We start from the raw sequence: 8271 nt of genomic DNA, 5'->3' as shown, positions 1-8271 counted from the left end.
ACAGAATTTCCTTAAGACTGATTACCTCCCTACAGTGAGGAAAATAAGGAGAGTAAGAATTCCCACTTCTCCCAAAATGCCCCAACTCCCTGGCCCCTCTGTACTAAGGACTCTTCTCATCTACAAATTCAACTCGTACCTCTCTACCTCTAAGCATAAACCCTCAACATTTAGGTTTTGAAAAACAAAAGCCAGAGAGAGGGTTTATGTTTGTCTGGTAACTTATTCTTTCAGCCTAGCACCACGTACACCCCCAAGACAAAGAAAAGAAAAAGCCACATTGCTTTCTGGGAATTTTTAAGGATGAAAATAGAACAAATCAGAAACTAATATCACATTTATAACTATATTCCTTTCCCACCAAATAGAAATTTTTTTCCTCTTTTTTTTTTTTTTTTTAATTTTTTTAGGTGAGGCAACCTTGTTGGCCTCACAGATTGCAAGGAACTTGTCAGCTTACAATGCCTTATTTTTTATGCCTATAGCACCTTGTCTTCCTAGGTGGTCTCCCATCCAAGTATTAACCAGGCCCGACCCTGCTTAGCTTCGGAGATCAAATGAGATCAGGCTTGTTCAGGGTGGCATGGCCGTAGACCAGAATAGAAATTTTTGTTATGAAAATTAACATTCTACCATATAACAGACCTAATTTTTGAGTCATGTGGAAACATTTTATCAATATCCTATACTAACTTATCCTTGTCAATCTCTTTAATTTATAAAATATTTTAACATGTTATCTCATTTAATCCCCCAATAAACCAGTACTATTCTCATTTCTAAATATTCAAGCATTATGATTACAGACTCTAAAGGATACAGGTAAGTATAAATGGAATAGCTTATCAGACGGACCTGAGTTAGAATCCTGATTCCATCACTTATTAATCTGATAATTAACTCCAGTGACTCTTCATCTATTTTAGACATTTGTCACTATTTTCTTTGACACAGAGTCTAACAACTACTTTAATAATTTATTTAAACCATTTTGATGTTTTATTTTTATCTCATCCCTATTATTAAAAATTGATGGAAGTTTTGATTTAACTACTTTATCAATTTTCATTGAATCATTATTGTCTCTGTATGTACATCTAATGTATAACTCACCATTATTCAATCTTACATCTCACCAATATGGATGGCTTTTAAAGATAAAATAACATTTTAAAATGAGCTTATTCACTTTTTTCCATCTTTCACTAGGCCCCAGACAAATGCTTTAGATATTCTAAGTTTTCTTTTTAGTGTCAGTAACGTGAATGTCTTGTCATTTTCCTAGAATATTATCTTTGTGAGGTCAAATTCAACTCCACCCCTCTTTTTTTCTTTGTGTTTCTTGCCCTACCAATTTCACCTCAGCAATGAATGGTAGATAATCATATTTAGGAGTTTTCATTTTCAAAATCAAGGAGTTTTTCTAATTTAATGCAAACAAGGTCGATCATCCACACTATTATTAGTGGAATGTCGGAACACCTTCCCCTATTCTGCACTAAATTTACTCTAGTCCATTATTTTTGCAAAGTAAAGACCCCAGTTTTATTTACATTGCTTGAGGTTACACAAGTCAATCCACAGAAAGTATGTTAAAGAAACATCAAGAGCCAAGAAAATCAACTGTCTTCATTTATCTAATCCCTTTTCAATATTAAACACATGTGGTTATTGAATATGAAGGTCACCTATCATTTGAAGTGGTAACACCTACATAACTGCATAGGACAGATGATACTTTGTGTTGATCTGAAATCCCTGCTTTGAAAGACTGATCATATTGTTATTATCTCAAAATGGTTATTCTATTAAATTCCCAGAGGCTCACTTCTGAATTCCTGTATATATGTGTGGTATGCAGTAATATGAGTGGAATGCATATACACACAGAAGCAAGCAATATTTCATTTCAGCTTTTATATTTATCCTTTCGAAATAAGGCAAAATGGAGTTGTTGCTCTTTCTTCTTCACCTTTTGTAGATTCTTTAAAAGTTGTGACATATCTTTTTCAAAAGGTAAACACAGTACTACATTCTAAGTGAATGAGCAGTTACCATCTAACATTCCATTCATTTATCAAGGAAACATATGACCTTTTAAGGAATTTTTTTGCATGTGTTTTATGTACAGAATAGCCACCAGTTTCAGTATCACTCTCTATTATTACACTGTGACAGATTAAAGATAAAATATATTAAATCAAGAATATCTCAAAATGGGATTCCTTTTCTTAACATCTTATCATCTACCCATCAATGAATTATTTTTTTTAATGAAGTAATTCTGAAGAGTTGACAAGTAGAAACTCCAACCATTTCCTGGGATCATTAATCCTTGACATCACACAGAACTAGAAAATTTATACAAATATCTAAAAATTAACAAGATAAAAGCAAACATCCCAATAGAAAAATAGTCATGAAAAATGTTTAGGCTTTCACAAAAGAGAAAATATAAATGTTAACACATATATAAAAAGTTTTCAACCTCATTAGTAATCAAATCATAACAAAATTAAGCCCTCAATGAGATGTACAAAGAATTATTAATGGAATAGCCTATCAGGTGAACCCGAGTTAGAATCCTGATTACACAGCTTTAGTCTGAAAATTAATGGCATACAATTTTAGACTCATCAGATTGAAAAAGTAAGGAAATCAGATAATACTAAGTTTTGATACTAAGTTTTGATATGTGAATTAAAAGGGACATCCATATGCTCATTTGGTAGGACTATAAATTGGTATAACCTTTGTAAAAGTGTGGAACTACCTAAATATTCACATACTCTGTGATCTGGTAATTCAACTTCTAAGTATATATCCTAATGAAACTTGTATATATCCATCAGGAGACATACAATAATGTTTATAACATTTTTTACAATGCCAAAAAAATACTGAAAATAGCCCAAATGTCCATTAAAAGAAGGATGGCTATATAAATTTAGCATATACTTACCATGTAGTAACATGCAGCAGGGAAATTTTATTTAAATAAATAAAATGCTTAGTTTTTACCAAAAAAAAGTCAAATTCTGTTTGATTTATTTTCAGTATTGAATAAGTGACAGAACTGATCGATTTTGTCTACTATTTTGGAGTAAGCAAAGCCCCCAAATTAATTAATACATTTATTCATTCATATGTATTCAACAAACATGTATTAATTACTTATTGAGGCCAGATATTAAGCTAAATTTTGGTATATAAAGATGAGGAAGGCATCCTCATCTTTATATACCAAAGATGGTACCAACTTTAAAGGAAATAACTGAGGAAGCTAGAGATACACACACATACACATGCACACACACACATACACACACGGAATTGTAATAGTGTGGATAAGTGCTTCAAAGACTGCAAAGAAGTTATGTGGAAACACGAAGGAGGAGAGAGACTTGTTTTGCTTTCTGGGGTAAGGATTGCAAGTACTTGGTTAGAGATAGAAGTCATGGCAGACAGAATAATGTGGGCAAGCTCATTAAAAAGTGGAAGAATTTATGTTTGTCAGAGTCAGAGCTATGGTAGGGTATCTAAGTGCATGTTCTTTGCAGATTCTTTGAGACACCCTTCACATAACAATACAAAGACATGACAAATTAAAAATAGTATGACTAATATAAAATACAATGTATTATGCGTAAGGGTTGTAGCCCTAGGGTTTTTAGTGTTCAAATTTGGCTGCAAGTGAACACAATCTTATTTCATGTAAATCTCACATAAATTATTCCTGTAAAACTGGGGGTGATTTTTGCCCAAAGGATATTTGGTAATGTCTGGAGACCTTTTTGGTTATTAAAACTGGGAGCTTGCTACTAGCATCTAGTGAGTAGGAACCAGGAATGTTGCTAAATATAATACAATTCCAAAATGTTCCCACATCACAAAAAATATATCCAATGCAAAATGTTAATAGTACCAAGTTACAGAAACTCTTTTCTGAGATTACTATGGGTCTATTTTAATAAAAAGCCCAAGAAAAACGAAGCTCTGAGCTCTCTGGTATTTATTCACATGTGTGAATATTTTAGTATGAGTAGTTATATTATAAATTGTAAAACATGTATACCTGTGAACCTATTAATCAATTTAATATCTAGAATCTTTCCTGTTCTATGTCATTTCCCTGTGTTTTCTTTTTCTTAACTCATCCTCTTAAATTTTTCTAAGAGGTAATCATTATCCTGAATCTTATGTTTCATTCTTCCTTAAAAAATTATCCCGATACTAGATTATTTTTCCTTTATTTTGCACTTTATAAAAGCAATATCATAACGTATGTGTTCTGTTATGTGTTTTTATTTCACTCAGTGTTATATTTTTAAGAATCTTTAACATAATCATATTTCATTAATTTTCCCTGCTGCATGTTACTACATGGTAAGTACATTCTAAATTTATATAGCCATCTTTCTTTTGATGGACATTTGGGCTATTTCAGTATTTTTTGTTGTTATAAAAAATGTTATAAACATTATTGTATGTCTCCTGATGGATATATACAAGTTTCATTAGGATATATACTTAGAAGTTAAATTGCCAGATCATAGAGTATGTGAATATTTAGGTAGTTCCACACTTTTACGAAGGTTATACCAATTTCTCCTTAAAGCTTTATAAGTTTATAGTTATACAGACAAAGTTATCAATCGACAAGGTTCAGAAATTGCTACTCCAAATTATGGCAACTCGGCACATTGAGTATTTTAAGCTGAAGGAATTTGGGAAATGGAAGGTCTTGAAAGGATTCTCTGAGCCTCACTTCTTTCTCTTCTGATGCAGGTTTTAAGACCTTCATGTGCTCTTCCGTGCCGGAGGAAAGGAGCATCTTTGTCTCCAAACACAGAGGGCTGCTGAGAGGAATCCAAATGAACAGGACTTGCTAATTTTCCCCCAGTTTACTACATTTAGCTCCTACTCCTTTTTCCTCCCATATTTTCCCATGGCTTTCCACTTTTCATCAAACCTAGCATTAAAATGCTCAGATTTAACCAACTCCTTCAGGTCTTCATTTTCTTATGAAGGCTCCTGTGTCACACAAAACTTATGTTAAATAAATGTGTATGCTTTTCTCTTATTAATAATCTGTCTTTTGTTCAGAGTCTCAGACAAGAATCTAGAAAGGTAAAAGAAAAAGATTTTTTTTCCACCCCTACATCATTTTAATCCATACATTAAATAGAACATCTCTTGGTTACTCATCTTTGAAAAACTATGCAATGTCTCTTTTAGGTCAAGATTTTTATATTTGTCTCATGCAAAATTTCAAAGATATATAGGAGTTGAGAGAACAGTACTATGAATACCCACACATGTATCATTTAAGCTAATGATTATCAAGATTGTGCCCTAATTGTTTTCTCTATCTCTGTTGATTTTATTTTCTTTGCTGAATTATTACTTTAAAATTTAATATATCAGTAATATTTCACCTAGCATACTTAAGTATGCCACTCTTGACACCGAATACATCAAGAATTTATTCTCATAATCAGATTTGAACATAAATACATCAATATAATAAAGTTTTTTTATAGTGACTTTAACCCAGTCATGTATATTGCACGTATAAAGTGATTTTTCACATTTTATGATCAAATAATGATTGACTTTCTATGTAAAATAGATGTAAACATTTGTATTTTCTTTTATAATTTCAACAGTAACCTTAAGTTAAGGTTGTCAAATTAACAAAAAATGAAAAGATGATTCCATATAGAAAAGCTGAAATCAAATTGCTCGACATGAGGCAGCAGCCACACTTCTCTAGGCCTTAAGTATAAATATGTGCACCCAATAAAACTTTCAAGATCTATATAGAGGGGGGCCAATTTTGCTGATCATTCTAGAAATATAGATACATTTGAGAAAGTTGATAAAAATATTGGGCTATTTAATAAAATTTGATTTATGAAATGTAGTATATCAACAGTTTCCTAGTCCAGTAACGTAAGAGCAATTATCTTGCCACTTAAGGTAAAAGAGGGAAAAGTCCTTCATGCATTATTCTTAATGCATAATTCTAGAACATTCACCCTTTAACAAGTATAATAACACTTTAAAAACAGGTTTCTCGCGGAAACAATCCAATTCACTAAAAGCAATTTAAATGTAAGTGGAAGAAACATTCTTCCAATAGAATAGTTGCAGCCTTGAATTCTGTTAAGCAAACACTACTTTTCCTATTTAATTTATTGTAGAACTGAAATTCAACAACGACAAATATATATGGCCTTGACATAAGGTACAGGAGTAAATCTATCTAATGCTAGTCTATGTTTTGCATCCAAAAGTTTGTGGATGAGTGTGTTCATTTTCTTTTTTTTTTTCTCCCACTTAAGTGGAGTTGAAAGAACAAAGTACATAGTGGAAGTCATAGAATTTTTTCCTCACCATAGAGATGAAAGTATGTGTCTTATTATCTAAAATAATCTGTACTCTAGACGATTTCCATTCCCTTTGTTAATTGCCTACTCCTTTTTCCACTAAAGGCCAATATGTTTCCCATGCATAAAATAGAACCGAAGAAGCTGAGGTATAGTGTAATTGTGATTTGCCCATATGTCAGTGCAAATCAGTGAAAGAATCAACTCATAATTATTATATATGTAAAGGCCACTAGAGATACTCTGGCTTACCTATTTTACACATGAGAAAATTGGATCATCTTTTTGCATCCTCTTGATGCCTTCTCATTTTTTTTTCCCCAAATATAGTAACTACCATACTTTAGCAAATCCTTTTCATTTTTCTTTATTTCGCGTTCATGTTTGATAGCATAGATCACTCATCATAAACTGGCCATCCTTGGAGATACACAGACAATGAGTGTGGGGACCTTGCCAAGGAAATTTCACCCCAAGATGGTCTATGCCATTATCCAGCATTTTCTCTAACATCCTCTTTTTTAAAATGCAGACTTTACTATTTTTGTTCTGCTCCCTGTGAGTGTCCTCATTATAACTTATAATAAATGAAAAAGGCAGCTTCAACTGTACTTTTCTCTGTTCTTTTTCTGGCAGGACAAAAAATGTCCATATAGGCCACATGAACTTTTTCAAAAAAAAAAAAAGACACAGAAAGTAAAAGAAGGAAAAAAATTGTTTCCCCTCTGCTTATTCTCCCTGCATATTTCGTTTTCTTCCTGAAGTAATTATTGATAATAATTTGGTATATATGTGAGGAAATAAACTTTTCAGATTGTCAAGGACTTTGCATGGAAGTTCTCATTCAATCCATATTACCGTCAAGTGGCTATTATTATTATTATTCACTCATTTAAACTATTTACTTGAGCCTGTTGCTAGATGCCAGGCATAGTTTTTAGAGCCATGATAAAATGGTGAATAAAGCAGGCAATGATTCCTGCTCTCATGAATTTTATATTTTATGAGAAAACCATGTTTAGGAAAAGATCTAGACATTGAAGAGATAGGAAACAAATTCTAAATTTTAATGACTCTATGTTTTATTTTATAGGGTATGTGCAGTGGAGGCATTTGTAGGTACAAGTAGTAGGCACATAATAATGACACAAACCACCACCTGAGGATCTCAAGATAGTTTATGAATTAGTTTACAAAGTTTAAAGATTGCTGGAAAATGTAAGGAACACAATACATAAAGATCAGTAAAGTTGTACATCAATATATTTTATTAAAAGTAAATTTGCCTTTTATCTCTAAATCTATGTAATTTATGTTTTTTTCAATTATGTCTGTTATATGTTTTTCAAATATATCTATGTTATATTTATGTTTTTTTCAATTAGATGCATTGTGTTAAAATGAATGTTGTCTAAATTTTCATTGGGCAGGTAAAAGATAAGTAATTTATCTTTATCTATAACTAGGACATAAAATCAAAATAATCACTATTATGCATTTTTAAATATAAGTACTAATAGTATATAGTAATATATTTTAATAAATTAACAAAGCACATTAAAATAAGATTTTACTTAAACTAATGTACTTAATATGGGGAAATAATTTAAAATTTATTCTACCTAATTCACATTATAAATATTTCAATGCTCATCATTATTTCCAATTTAAAAATATTAAACAATGTTCATTAATAACATGAGTGCCAGTTATTAAGGAACTCAAAAAACAGACAGTTATTTTAAACAAACATTAGTTAATATTTGACAATAAATTAAATTTTATATTTTGTGTCAGTAAAGATACTAACAGTTGCACAAAGAAAAATATTCTTATTTTCTATCTATTTTTCTGAAGAATGAAATTACTATTGCAGTAG

The 8271-nt window shown here is 31.2% G+C and overlaps 1 pseudogene; it reads right to left on the bottom strand.

Annotated features, from left to right (window-relative positions):
* Positions 1-476: 476 nt before the first annotated feature.
* Positions 477-595, bottom strand: LOC120591878 (uncharacterized; annotated as a pseudogene).
* Between the last annotated feature and the right edge of the window lie 7676 nt (positions 596-8271).

The sequence above is a fragment of the Pteropus medius genome, unplaced genomic scaffold, assembly GCF_902729225.1.
Source record: "Pteropus medius unplaced genomic scaffold, Ma_sr-lr_union100, whole genome shotgun sequence".
Classification (NCBI taxonomy): domain Eukaryota; kingdom Metazoa; phylum Chordata; class Mammalia; order Chiroptera; family Pteropodidae; genus Pteropus; species Pteropus medius.
Note: the sequence above shows the minus strand (reverse complement) of the source record. Positions and strands in the feature narration are given on the sequence as shown.